General features: G+C 39.4%; 1 pseudogene; it reads left to right on the forward strand.

Annotated features, from left to right (window-relative positions):
- The first annotated feature begins 5342 nt into the window (after positions 1 to 5342).
- LOC140735035 (E3 ubiquitin-protein ligase MSL2-like) lies at positions 5343 to 11541 on the forward strand (annotated as a pseudogene).
- Positions 11542 to 15206: the final 3665 nt, after the last annotated feature.

The raw sequence follows: 15206 nt of genomic DNA on the forward strand, positions 1-15206 counted from the left end.
CCCTCCTTTTGTTCAGGATATCTAAAAGTGATGTATAATTCTGGTAGGTCTTCCCTGCCCTCAAATTCTCTTGCAATAAAGGCTAACTAATAATTTGCTTTCCCAAATATACATGCATGTATTTACTATAAAACCTCCAAGGTCTCTTTGAGCGCAACATCTCTTTAAAAACAACTTTTTAAACCAAAGTAGATAATCTCATTTGTGACATTGTACTCAGTTTTACATGCTATTGCTTAGTCAGCTTGTCTGTATACCTTTGAAGTCTTTCAACTTTTATACTACATATAACCTGCCACTAATCATGTTCTGCCAACCTGAGAGTGACCAATTTATTTCTACTGCTTTGTGGTGGCTAAAAAAGCTCTCAATCCACACCAGTATATTGCCCCCCAATTCGAAACTAATAACCTTGTCAGAAACTGGCTGTGGGAGACCATATTGGAATTCTTCTGAAAATTCAATATTCACAATGTTCCTCATCTACTCTATAAATCCTCAGAACTCCAATAAATCAGCAATATACGATTTCTCTTTCATTACTCCTTGTTTTCTCTATTCAATCGTTTTCAAGATTCAAAATCATTTATTGTTATCCTTCAATTCTGTAGAAGTTCATCAGTGTTGGTGTGCATTGACCAGCTCTCTTTAACAAAGTATAGGCGTTAGCTTTCTCAAGAATGTCTTCTAAAACCATGAGAGATGTGCAGTCACAGCGGTTAGAAACAGTTTCTACTGCTGTGCCACCAACAATAAAGAGGGTTGTGTGTTGCAGTTTTGATGTTCTCTCCATTGAAAGTTTCTAGTATTTTACCAATAATAGGCATCCTAACCAAACAGTAATTCCTGATTTCTTTAACTCATTTAAATAGTGGAATCGTCTTAGCCAACATCCAATCTATAGAAACTTATTTCTAGAATATTGACAATACATAACTCTGCATTCATTATTTCCATGCCACCTTTTTCAAAACATGATCCTCTTAAACTGGTCCTTGAGATTTCAGTTCTCAGACAGTAACCTCTGTATTGATAATTATTTACTAATAGTAATTACTGCTCTACATGACATTTGTTTCTAAAGTACTTCTCGATAAACTTTTGTCTTCTGTGAATTTCTCTGACATTACCCTCATACCCCTATTATAAAATCTCCATTCTGTAAGGGATCCACACTGACACAACCCTAAACTTTTACATGTCAATATAATTTTTTTTGCCTGCTTTTATGCCCCTTTCAGGTTTACTCATTGTTCTATTTTCTCATTATTAACTTATTGCTGAATTCTGAGACGCTCATTCCTGAGCCTTATTGCTTCTGGTGGAAGCTTTTGTCAGCCTTGTAAGTTTAATTTCTCCTGTAATGTATTCTTATAGCATTTTTTCAGTTGTGTGTTTACTTAATTTGTTAGAAATAATTTTAAAGACTAGCTATTTTCTACCTAGTCATATAATTCTGAAACATACCACACACAAGGGTTTCCTTTTTTAAGATTGACTTCCATGATTTCCGATTGAATTGAACTTCATTGCCTTCATATTTAAAATTCTAACAGCTCTTTAGTAGGGGCCTCCACAATAAAGTTTTTCTTATAATAAACCTTTCTTACTGCACAGAACATGATCTACTAAAGTCTGTTCCTTTAACAGTTCTTCAACATTCTGATCAAGAGATCCATCTCAAGTTTATTGTCATGGGAAGACATACCCAGGATATGAATGGCATGAAAATTTTTTTTTTGCAGCAGCAGCACATTACATTACAAAACAAATTAAATAAACTTGAATTAACAGATTACATTGATCATTTTTACTTAATTGTGTACATTCCAGAAATCAATCCATTGCATCCATCTATAGCTGCCTGAATAAAGTGGTCCAATTTAGCTGGCTGCCAGTGACTACTAGTGTTCCACAGGGGTTGGTATTGGGACTGCCTTTTCACATTTTATGTCAATGATTTGGATGACTAAATTGATGGCTTTGTGGTCAAATTTGTAGATGATACAAAATGAGCTGGAGGGGCAGGTAGTGTTGAGGAAGCAGGGAGCCTGCGGAAAGACGGACAAATTGGGAAATTGGGTAAAGCAATGGTAGATGGAGTTAAAGTGTAGGAGGAATATAGTTGTGTACTTTGATAGAAGGAATAAAGGCATAAATCTTAAAAATCAGAGGTGCAAAGAGACTTGAGAGGCCTTGTGCAAGATTCCCTGAAGGTTAAGGGTAACTTGCAGGTTGAGTCGGTGGTAAGGAAGGCAGATGCAATGTTAGCATTTATTTCAAGAAGACTACAATATAAATGCAAAGATGTAATGCTGATGCTTTATAAGGCACTGGTAAGGTCTCACTTGGAGTATTATGAGCAGTTTTTGGCCCCCTATCGAAGAAAAGATGCATTAGCATTGGAAAGGATCCAGAGAGATTCACAAGAATGACTTAGGGAATGAAAGGGTTAACATACGAGGTACATTTGTTGACTCTAGGCCTGTACTTGCTGGAGTTTAGAAGAATAAGAGGTGGATCTCATTGAAGCCTATGGAATATTAGAGTGGATGTGGAGAGAATGTTTCCTATAGTGGTTGAGAGTCTAGGACCATAGGGCACAACCTCAGAATAGAGATGTCTATTTAGAGAAGAGAAGGAAATTCTTTAGCCAGAGGGTTTGAATCTGTGGAATTTACCGCCATGGATGGCTGTGGAGGCAAAGTCATTGAGTATATTTAAAGTGGAAGATGATCTTGGTTAGACCATCAAGGGTTATGGGGAGAAAGCGGGAGAATGGGGTTGAGAGGGATAATAAATCACTCATGATGGAATGGGAGTGCAGATGTGATGTGCTGAGTGGCCTCATTCTGCTCCTATGTCTTATGGTGTTATTCCATACCACTTTTCTACCCCAACATCAGAGTTGTTTTATTTCTCCAAAATACATAAATCTATTGATTTCAGTTTTCAATGCAGTTAATAGATTCTCCTCCACTCTAGAGAATTACATTTGTTCATCAACCTCAAGAAATTTCTCTTCATTCCAGTCCTAAAGTTATTACCCTAAATTTTAGACTCCTTGGTCTAGAGAACCATCATGTACCTTCTCTTAAGTCCTGTAAGAATTTTGTGTTACAGAAGTCCTGAACACAGTGTGATGTAATATTAACTATTGGATGTTGCATAATAGTTATAGAAAAGTACAGGACAGAAGCAGGTCATTTAGCCCATCTTGTCCATGCCAAAACATTTAAAATGCCTAGTTCCATTCACTGCATAAGACCTACCCCAGTTAGACCTTCCAAGGTGCAACATCTCAATCAACACATGTCTACCTCATATTCCATCTGCTATATTTCAGCCCATTTTTCCAGCTGGTCCATATCCTGCAGACTCTGATAGTCTTATCTGCAAATATTTTGTACTAGTTAACTACATTATCATCCAGATCCCAGCACTGATCCCTGTGGCACTCCACTAGTCACATGCCTCCAGTCAGAGAAGCGACCATCTAATACCACTCTCTGGCTTTTTCCACAAAGTCAATGTCTAATCCAATTTACTACCTCATCTTAAGTGCCTTGCTAAAGTCCATGTAGACAACATTAACTGCCTTGCCTTCGATCAACGTTCCTGGTAACTTCCATGAAAAACACTATTAGATTGGTTAGGTATGACCTGCCACACATAAAGCCATGCAACTATACCTAATAAGTCCATGTCTATCCAAATACTCATATATGCGGTCCCTTAGAATATCTTCCAATAATGTTCCCACTATTACTCATACTCCGGCCTATAATTTCCTGGTTTATTTTTAGAGTCTTTCTTAAACAGCGGAAAAACATCAGCTATTCTCCAATCCTCCAGTACCTTATCTATTGCTAAGGATGATTTAAATATCTCTGCTAGGGCCCTGGCAATTGCCTCCCACAGGGAACACCTTGTCAGGCCCTGGGAATTTATCCACCTTAATTTGCCTTAAAACAGCAAATAACTCCTTTTAATCTGTATAGGGTCCATGACCTCACTGCTGCTTTGCCTCATTTTTTTCCAACTGTTTGTCTCCTGAGTAAATACAGATGCAAGGTATAAGATCCACAATCCTCCCCCCCCCCCCCCCCCCCAATCTCTTTTGGCTCCATGCATAGATTACTTTTCTGACCTTACAGAGGACCAGTCTTTCCTTTGTAATCCTTTTACTCTTAACATACCTGTAGAATCCCTTCGGATTCTCCTTCATCTTATCTGCTAGGGCACCCTCATACCTTTTAGCTCTCTTGATTTCTTTCTTAAGTGTTCTCTTGTATTTCTGAATCTGCATAATTACCTCATTTGTTCCTACCTGTTGCGGAACTGCATTCTTTTTAACCAAGGCCTCAGTATCTCTTGAAAACCAAGGTTTCCTAAATCTGTTATCTTTATCTTTTATTCTGACAGGCATATATGAACTTGGTATTCTCAAAATTTCACGTTTGAGGGCCTCCCACCTACCCAAGTACACCTTTGCCAAAAAACAGCCTGTCCCAATCCACACTTGCCAGATCCTTTCTGAAGCCATTAAAATTGGGCTTTCTCCAATTTGAATCTCAAGCTGCGGACCAGCAAAGTATTCCTCCACACAAACGTCAGTAACTTACCCTGTCTCATTCCCTAATAGGAGGTAAAGTATTACACACTCTCTCAATGGGATTTCAATACAATAGTTGGGATTAAGGACCCTTTACAGAACATGCTTGTCAAACTCTATCTGATCTAGTCCTTTTACAGTGGGATTCTCAGTCAATTTGTGGTAAGTTAAAACCACCATCTATAATAATCTTATGTTTCTTGCAAAATTCTCTACACAAATTTGTTCTTCTAAATCTCAAGGACAGTTGGATGGTCTATAATATTTCCCCATTAATGTGGTCATACCTTTCTTATTCCTCATGGTCATTTCAGTTAACAAAATTGGAATAGCCAAATCATGAGAAGAACAAACCTCCAAATATGCTACATACTAGATCTGAGAACATTGATTTTACTAACAAGTCCATTTGTATCAATTTACATTGCAAATATTCATATTTTCTTTTAAACTGATCACAAATTTTGTAAATCTTAATCAGTGAAATTGTTGATTTGCTAAAATATTAGCCTTTGGAATTAATTTTCAGGGATGACAACAAATTTTCAAAGTATATTTCCCCATGATTTTGTGACAAATAATTGCCTCAAAATACTAGAAGGTCCGTATTATCTGGCATGATTCAACCTTAGAAATGGCTATGATTCTTCAGTCATTATGGCCAGCTGCTGCTAAGTGCCAAGTTTGAGCTGAGAACTTACTGTCATGATAGAGGTAGACCCGTCAAATGGCGGCCGGTTACAACAAATTGCAGCGTTCATTAGACTGTGCCTGTTTTGGACAAGTCACACTACGTAAAAGGGTAGACCTTTTGTTACCGTCATGTTCTTGCCACAAGGTAAACGATGAACCCTGCCATAGCCATAAAAATAAACCTTGCTGTGCCATGCTGCTGCTATCATCACAAAATGAGATCATTGTTGCCCTTGGCCATAAGGCTGTATGAGTCAACCTATAGCCGGGGGAGTGATAACCCCCTCCTGTTAGACTGAGGTAACTTATTTTTTATTCTTTCTTTCTTTTACTATTTATATATCTGTGCACTTGTAATGCTACTGTGCCACTGTAATTTTCTTCGGGATCATAAAGTATTTATCACTGTTTCAACTCAGAACCGTGACCCGACAGCAGCAGTAAGGTGCAGTGACGTTGATTTCTGTGGCTATGGCGGGGTTTGTGGTTCACCTCGTCTAGCACTCTTTGCAATGGCACAGTTGTCTTAGTCTATTACTAAAAGTGCTCCTCTGTTCAGCCAAGGTGGCATGCAGAGGGTGAGAAACATTCTCCAGAGTATCCAGGATTTTCCGTAGGGTCCTTCATTCTACAACAGCCTCCAGTGTGTCCAGTTGACTCCTATAACAGAGCCAGCCTTTCTAATCAGTTTATTGAGCCTGTTGGCATCACCCATGTTGATGCCATTGCCCCATCATACCACCGCATAGAAGATTGTACTGGTGGCAACAGACTGGTAGAATATGTGAAGGAAAGGCTTGCATACTCCAAAGGACCTCAGTCTCCTCAGGAAGAATAGGCGACTCTGGCCCTTCTTGTACACAGCCTCTGTTTGGTGCTCCACTCAAGTCTGTCATCCAGCTGCACTACCAGTAATTTGTAGGTCCTCACCATCATTAGTAGCATGGAGCAGTGCAGATGTAGTCTTCCTAAAGTCCATTGCCAACTCCTTTGTCTTACTGATGTTGAGCTGCAGATGAATCAGCTTGTGCCATTTGACAAAGCCCTGCACCAGGACCCTGTATTCATCCTCCCCTTATACATCTAACTATTGCTGAGTCATCAGAGAATTTCTGCAGATGATATGACTCAGTGTTGTATCTAAAGTCCAAGGCATACAGGATACACAGGAAGGGAGTCAGTACAGTCCCCTGTGCGGCCCCAGTGCTGCTTATAGCCATGTTTGATGCACAGCTCTGAAGCTGCACAAACTGTGGTCTGCCAGTCAGTTCATTATCCTGGATACAATGGAAGCACCAACCTGCATTGAACGGAACTTTTCCCCTAGCAGTGAGGGCTGTATGGTATTGAAGGCACTTGAGAATTCAAAGAACATGATCTTCACAGTGCTGCCCGCTTATCGAAACGTGAGTAGGCTCTGTTCAGCAGGTAGATGACAGCATCGTCGACTCCAATATGCTCCCTGCAGGGGATCGAGAATTGATCTGAACAGGGGTCGGAGGTGAGCCAGGATCAACCTCTCTAGGGTCCTCATGATGTGTGATGTCCTGGCCATTGGACGGTAGTCTTTCAAGATTTTCGGATTACTCGGACCACACATGATGTTTTCCACACAGTTGGTACCCATTCCAGGCTGAGACTCCGATTGAAAATGCGCTGGAGAACTCCACACAGCTGCTCAGTACACTCCTTCAGGACCTTGAGGTTCCCACCATCCTGCCCATGTGCTTTGCCATGTCTGAGTTTCCCAGAGCCCTCCTCATTTGCTTAGTAGTGAAAGTGAGTCCATGATGACTGGGGAGTTGGTGGAAGGTGGGTGCTGGGAGTGGTGAAGATAGCAGTTGTTATGTGGAGCTGTGGATGGTAGGTTCAGGGCAAGTAGTGGATGTAGACAGTGGTAGTCTGTATTGTTGATCCACATGTTGAACTGGAAGGTGGAGGAGGGAAGACATTAATGTTGAGAGAGCATTGGGTGCCTTGGCAGCTGGACTAGTGTGCTGAGGCGAGAGTGAACAGAATCAAACCTATCGAAGAAAAGGCTTAACTCATCAGAGCATTCCTGGCTGTATTCCAAGGCTCCACAGCTAGGCTGATCAAAACCGGTGATATTCTTCAAGCCTCTCCACATCTCCTGTGTGCTACTCTGCCCAAGCTTGTTCTCCAGCTCTCTCCTGTTTTCATCTTTAGCTACCTTGATCTTCTCCTTTAGCTCCCTCTAAAGGTGCAGGCTGACCTTAACTGGTTAGTGCCCTTCCTGCACCATGTGTGGTAGGTGAACATTGAAACGTCTGGACCCAGTGGTCAGCTGGCTACCAGGCACTGGGCCTCATGAGAAGCTGCTGGAGCTAAATACCTGGCAATTGATTAATATCTGGACTGATTCACAACTGGACCATTGATCAACAGCTGGACTGATTAACATCTGGACCATAATCAAGTACAGGGCTGATTAATAGCTGCTTCATTAATCAGTAAATGAACTGATGAATCGTTGACAAAAAACAAGACTAATTAATAGTTGAATCATTGAGCAACAGATGAACTGAGTACTACTAACTACTAAGCTGGACCATCAATCAAGTGCTGGATTGATTAATAGAAATCAATTGATCAACATGTAGACTGATTAATAGTTGGACCATTGAACAACTGGTCTGTTTAATATTTGGACCATTGATCAACAAATGGACTGATTAATAGCTGGGCCAATTGTAAACATACATCTTATTGAAGAACAGCCAGATTATACATTGTCAGGATAAATGACTACTTATGAATTGCTGTTCTTCTGATTAACAGCGGAGCTAATGATAAATAAGTGAACCAATTGGAGTATTAAGCCTGAAGAATGCCTTGTGTTGTGACAACCTCATGAAATGGGGAACAGTTGGACTCTTTATCCTCTTGGATAGTTTTATGGGTCCTGATGTAACTCCAGGCCTGTGATTGGGTTAGGGTTAAATCAGGGTTGTCAGGGCATTGCTAGGGCAGTGTGACTTGCAGTGTTGGAAGGGCCTATTCTATGCTGTATCACTAAATAAATAAATTAACATGATTAATAGCTGAACCATTAAACATCTGACCTACTGACAAATAGCTCTGATAATAAATAGAAACAAAGTGTTGAAAATTCTCATCTGGTCACGCGGCATCGAAAAAGAAGTTCCCATTTCAGACAGATGATCTTCAGTTTATAATCAGAAGTAAACTAATAAACATAATGGATCTTCTTTAATTAAATACTTAAGGCTTCATGGTTCAGGCTTTAGTGTGCAGTTCAAAAGCAAATTTGTTATCACTCACATGCAGAAGCTATTACAAATAAGCAATACAATAAATCCATGCAACCTGATTTCCCCACACATTAAAGGGTTAGATTATTGAAGATGTTAGATTATGTGTGAGCTCTTCCCTGACAGCTGTTAACTGTCCTCTTTAGCCTTTCACCAAACGTCAGAATTTTATTTTCAAGGAGGGTAGGTAAGCAAACAAGGGAGCCACACTAATAGATGTGGAATGAAAGGACACTTAAGTGGAATGTTTGGTATATGTTGGTTGCACCCAATGGCATGTTAGTGTGCCATATTATCGTAGGTATAAAGAGGTTATATTAACATAGGGTGAAGTGTGATCTTGTATTGGTCCACAGAAACAAAATATTGACATTTCATTGAGGGATACAGGTTATAAACAGGCTGAGAGTCTGCTGACTTATCAATTTACTCTGATCCTACGTTTATCCTGCTCTGAACTGCCCACATATTGTACCACTCACTCACTAGGAGCAATTTATAGAGAGCAGTTACGTTTCCTGACCGGACTTCCTAGTGACAGAGGAAGGAACCAGAGAAGCCAGAGGAAACCCACGACTACTGAGAGATTGCAAACTCTACAGTGAGCACCTGAGGTCAGCAGCAACTCTACTAAAGGATACCAATATTATTTTATACTTTCAGAGATAAAATTCGGTCCTCTATCCTTGACAACTCCTGGTCATCAGTTCCATTCCACTCCGCTCCTCCACAATATCCTGTACAATTTATTTTCTCTCACTTGGGCCCATATATACTCCTTTTTTTTTGTACTGATTCTTTCTGCACCTACCACCAAGGGATAATTAGCAGTAACTAATTAACTACCAATACATTCTTCTGATACCTGGGGTCAGGATCAAACTCAGGCTCTTGGAGCTTTGAGGCAACAGTGGTAGTTGCTATTGTGCTAATCCACATTGTCTTTTGAACAATACCTCTCAGGAAATTTCCAAGGTGTTGACTGAACTTATATCCAAGGTGGGTTTCACTGTGAACAGAATGTGCAATGTATCATTAATTCACAGCACAGTGGCGTCAGAGCCCCAGATTTCCATCTGTGTAGAGTTTACTCATCTGGGTTTTCTCTGCTCCACTTTCTTTTGCATATGCCAATGATAGGCTGGTTCAAAGGTTAATCGTCTACTGTAAATCTTCACTAGTGCAGGTGGGTGGCAGGAGAGTCGAGGAATAGAGGCAGTTGATGGGGAGTGCAGGAGGAAAACATATAAAATGGATTGCTGTAATTGGTTGCATGATGGTCATCGCAAAAGTGGAGGGGGCAGGAGAAAGAGTTTCTGTACTGTACAACTTGAACTGAAAATCCTTATCTTTGTCAGTTGACAGCGTTCAACCTGTCATCTCTTCTTCTGTAATGTTCCACAACTGCTTCCCATTCATTTTCTTTGTTAATTGGGTGTTTTATAAAATTCACTGCATCTTTGAGTTTGACAGACATTTGTAGAACTTAAAAGCCATTTTGAAGTTAAGGTGTACCATATAAACTGTCTGCTGTGTTGTGTCTTAGTCAAGGAGTTAGTGACACAGGACCTTCCTCTTCTGAAAGCATCTTGATTACATTTGTCATTTAATTGATCATCTGTAAAAAATATACTCCTAATCTCTTTTGACAGAACAAATAAAACTACAATTTTTTCACTGTTGGTACTTTGCGATGTTCAGACTTCTGAAGGTCGTTGATTACATATAGTTAAATAATGTAGTGACCAGTTGATTAGTTTTGATGTTTGTGTCCTGGTTTTGTGTAATACGTACTTTTTCTTCTTTTAGTTAAATTGGAACTGCTTCACAGACGCTTGTAACCATATTTGAGAACTTTTGTTTCTTCAATACAGGTATTCTCCTGAGAAATCCAGTTGGTCCAAAACAGTCAGTATGCCAGCTTTTTTTGGTAAAAGATGTACAGGGCAGAAAGAAAATGCAAATGAAGCCTTTCTGCAATTGGTGCAAAGACCATGGAAAATGAGCAACTTTGTATTCTTCTAGCTTCTTATAGGAAACTTTGTGACTATATAATGGAGGATATTTCAGAAAACATCAGCTTACCAGTTAATTTGAATACTTTGTTAAAAAAAAAGGCATGATGTTGGAGCAAGACGAAATGCAGTCCAACATGTTAAGTTCCACAGAAAAAGCTATGGAAATAATAAGTACATTGACTCCACTCCAGGTGGTGCAAGTGCAAGTGGTACAAAACTCTATCATGTCAAATCAATCAAATGACATTGTTAATGTCAGTGTAAAAGACAGAAAAAATACCTGTTAATGTCATTAGGAAAATTTGCAAACAAAGCAAGAACGATGACAACTGTAAGGACGAGGATGAATGCATAATTCAAGCATTCTCTGAGCAGATTTCTACATCATCTTGCTGCAATTTGATAAATGCTCACCTAATTAAATGAAGTCTATGGATAATATACATAGTATTGCCACTGAAAGATTGAAAATATAGTTAAAAATTACAGTAATAAACATAAAAATGTAAGGAGGTTAAGAATTCAAGATTATGCTCATTCAGTGAAATCTGTGTATAAAAAGCCGAGAGGGGAACCTGGGTGTAAATGTTGGCATGCAGCATGTGCCCCAAGTGTTTTGATTCGCAGAGGACAGAGATGCCCTTGTAATGAAGAATGTAGAGCTGGTCTAGATTGTATCTGCTGTAGCTGTAACAATTTCTACATGGAAAACAGTACAAAAAATTAGAATCCTTTGCTGTTGCAGAAACAAGCAGAGTAAATTTAGAGTGTTGATAATTCAATTCAATATATCATAGAAAACAAATGTAATTCTTTATTTGTTGAATTTTTGGCTGATTTTTTGAATATAACAAGCCAATTTACATTGTAGTTTCTGTTCTAATCTTGGCATGGAAGATTTTCTACTTGTCTTTCTTGAAAAGTGTGCATTTTCTTACTGCAAAGCAGCTTTGCTGATGTTTTGAAGGAAATAAAAGTATCTACCTTATGAATGGAAGTATGATCTCCTTTGCAGAGTTTCTCCAAATTTGAGGCTTCCTGCAAAATAGATTGGCATTAAGTTCAAGTTCGTTGTCATTCAACCATGTATGCAACTAAAGGAAACATCATCCTCTGGGGCCAAGGTGCAAAACATTGTGCACGTAGTCACACACAGCACAGATAGTTACAATCCAGCACATACACTCACAAAATACTATTAGCACAAGTCCTTGAGTGGAATGGCCTGAAGAGTGATAGATTGACAAAGTGTGAGGTGCATGCTTATGTAAGACATTATAATAACGATTATGATAACACAAGCAGTAATATAAATATGTGAAACAGCAACAACAGAAGATGAAAAGCGAATGCGAGGGTGTGAGTTGGATAATTAAAAGAACAGATAGAAAAAATATAAAAATAGCACAAAGATACTCTAGATATAACTTTGAAAATATGACCTCACTTAGAAAATGAACTAAGTTACTGATTTTTTAAAACATAGAATTATCCTTATCTAGTTTTTTTCTATACAGAGGCTAGAAGGGTTCACCCCCCCAAAAAAAAACAAACAGTACAAAGCTAAAAGTGAAGTTCATTATTATTCTTTTTCATTGTATGATGCATTCTGTCTATAGACATTCAGTATTTTCTTGGGAGTATTTGAAAAATAGGCCTTGCAACAAAGAAGAATTCTCATCTTCCAAGTTTAATCAGTAAAAAGTAAATTAACTCCTGATATGTTTATTTCCCGAAAGGATGTTAGTGATAAGTAACATTATGCCTATTTGAAATGTTCAGATTGGAACATTTTTTTAGGTTTTTTAAGAAGGTCCTCGAAATATACTGTTTGGTGTCGTGGTAAAGAAAGAAGATTAGAAACACAATTGGACAGTTCAAAGCTCAAATACTAGAACTGAAATTACAAGTAGAGCTGATAAAGGTCTCTGTAATTTGTTGTGTACCATGGCAAAAGACACAAATGGTTGTCACAGTACACTTTCATTGAAAATTTACAACTATGAGCTTGCATTTTCAATCAGGAAACTCTACATATATTTATATTCCCTTCAGTTACAATGATAAAGCAGGAGAGATCCGATTTAGTTTCAGATTCCTTGGACAGGATGTACTTTATCCAAGCCCATAGCAAATTCACCATTATTTCAAAAAGAAAAATTGAAGTTGTATTTGTAACTATCATTTAAAAATATATTATTATACTGATACTTTGGGAATTTTAATTGCGTTAAAAGCAGGTTTGGTGGTTGAGTTTGTAAAACAATTTCATCACACTGAATTTAATTTTTATCAGTGGTAACCGAGGAGTGGATATTGATCTACTTCAAAGAGGTGGGTAGGCAATTTCAATGTAACAGGGCTGCATGCCCCATATTGATCCACATTTTTACATTTAACCCAGAGTGCCAGAACGTTCTAGGCCGTGGGATACCTTACAGATAAAGGACTGATGATTTCTGAAAGTAAGTGCCTTGTGAGTTGCCTGCTCATTTATTTGCTTTAGCAAAGCCCACTGTTCTCTCTGAATGGATAGGCTTCCCTCTTTCTCTGCATACACAAGAAAACCTTCTTTCACAAGATCTATGATCTTCCTTGTACTCATTATTGAATCTGTCTTAACCAGCATCTCATCTTTGCTCTTCCCACTCCTGGGTTGGAGCCTGGTGCAGTGTGTAGTACCCTATCTATCCAGCCTCTCAGTTTCATTGGTAGGAGCAGGGAAAAACAAATGAAATAACAACCAAATACGGAACTGGCTGTAATATTAACTTTGCCAGGATCTGCAAGAAAGCTATATCTGTTTCCAAGGTAAAGTCCAATACACTTTAAACCTGCTTATTTGTGCCTCAGATTTTGTTTTATAATATTGAGATTATTGAAACTAATGATAAACGATTTGAAATTATATATGCCTTCATTAATACAATAAGCACTTCAGTCATATAAAATGTAAGATCATCTTGATGCATTTGCTTTGAATATTCATTTAATCCTATTTCTTTCAATAATTTCAGTATTTCTAATTTTAAAAACATGGAAAACGAGGGTGAAAGATGTTACAGTATAAATGTAATTTTTGCAACTCTTGAAAATTTCCAAAAGACTCTAATTTCTTCATAAGATTTATTTGATACCACGTAGGTTATTGAATCTTATTGAACCGCAGTGTGAGTGTGTGTGGCCTCCGTCGGTCCTGGTCGACCATGGGTACTGCGCCTCTGGTTTGTCGAGCAACGTCGACTGTGGCGATTGAGGCCGATCCCGGAACGGTAGGCTCTACCACAGTTGCTGCATGTGTAGGGTGTTGTGGAATTGTTGTCCACTGTGCTCTCCGCTCCTCAAACTGACTCAGGGTCACTCTTTCACCTTGCTCTAGATGTTGCTGAAGAGTACCTCGCCATTTGTTGCGGTCATCTGCTGTATCCTCCCGGCACTCTGTATTGATTTTTAAGGCTTTCATGTCGCGCTCGCAGAGGTCCTTGAAGCGAAGCTGGGGTCTACTGACATTCCTCTTGCCTGTTGCTAGTTCTCCGTAGAGGATGTCCTTTGGCAGTCTACCATCCTTCATACGACGGACATGGCCCAGCCAGCGCGGGAGAGGACCTCAGAGTTTGGGACTTTGTCTGTCCAGGTGATGCCGAGGATGTGGCGAAGGCTGCGCAGGTGAAAACTATTGCGTTTCCTCCCCTGCTTGGAGTAGATGGTCCAAGTCTCGCTACCATACAGGAGGGTGCTGATAACACATGCATTGTACACAGCAGTCTTGGTCTTTGTAGCGAGTTTCGGATTCTCCCAGTCCCGCGAGGAGAGTCGAGCAAGGATCGATGTTGCTTTGCCGATACTCCTATCGATTTCAGCATCGAGGGAGAGAGTGTTGCTAATGGGCGACCCCAAGTATGTGAGCACGTGGACCACTTCTAGATCGTAATTGTTGATGGTAATGACTTGTGTCTCCACCACGTTCTGGGCAAGGACATTTGTTTTCTTTAAGCTGATAATAAGCCCGAAGTCCTTGCATGCCTTAAGAGAAGCGGTCCATGAGAGTTTGTAGTTGCAGTTCGGTGTGCGAGGTTATAGCAGCGTCATCGGCAAACAGCATGTCACCTATTAAGATCTTTCGCACTTAAGATTTTTGCTCTCAGGCGCGCAGGGTTGAACAGCCGCCCGTCAGAGCTGGTGTGCATGTAGATGCAGTACAACGTCTGTTTAGTCTATTGAAGATGAAAGATTGCCTTTCCCGACCCTCTACTTCCTGTCAAGTAATATAAAGCAGCAAGCTTAAAAACAGTGTTTAGTGAAAATTCAATCCGTGTTAGAGAACTCTAGCCATTCCTATGCAGTGAAATATAAATGTAAGATTGATACACTTTAGTTAAAGTTCAGCACAAAGTGTCTGCTTCTGTTCTTGAAATGTGAACTGATAAAAGTTACAATTCTTGTGCTCCAGTAAGATGGACTGCATTCAGAACTGTACTGTATTGAATATGCAGTCCCAATGGCCCACTGGCCAAACCTTTTAATTCCAATTTCTGTTCCGAAATGTCATAGAGACCTTTTGTGCCAAGATGAGACCACCTTCAAGGT

The sequence above is a fragment of the Hemitrygon akajei genome, chromosome 10, assembly GCF_048418815.1.
Source record: "Hemitrygon akajei chromosome 10, sHemAka1.3, whole genome shotgun sequence".
Classification (NCBI taxonomy): Eukaryota; Metazoa; Chordata; class Chondrichthyes; order Myliobatiformes; family Dasyatidae; genus Hemitrygon; species Hemitrygon akajei.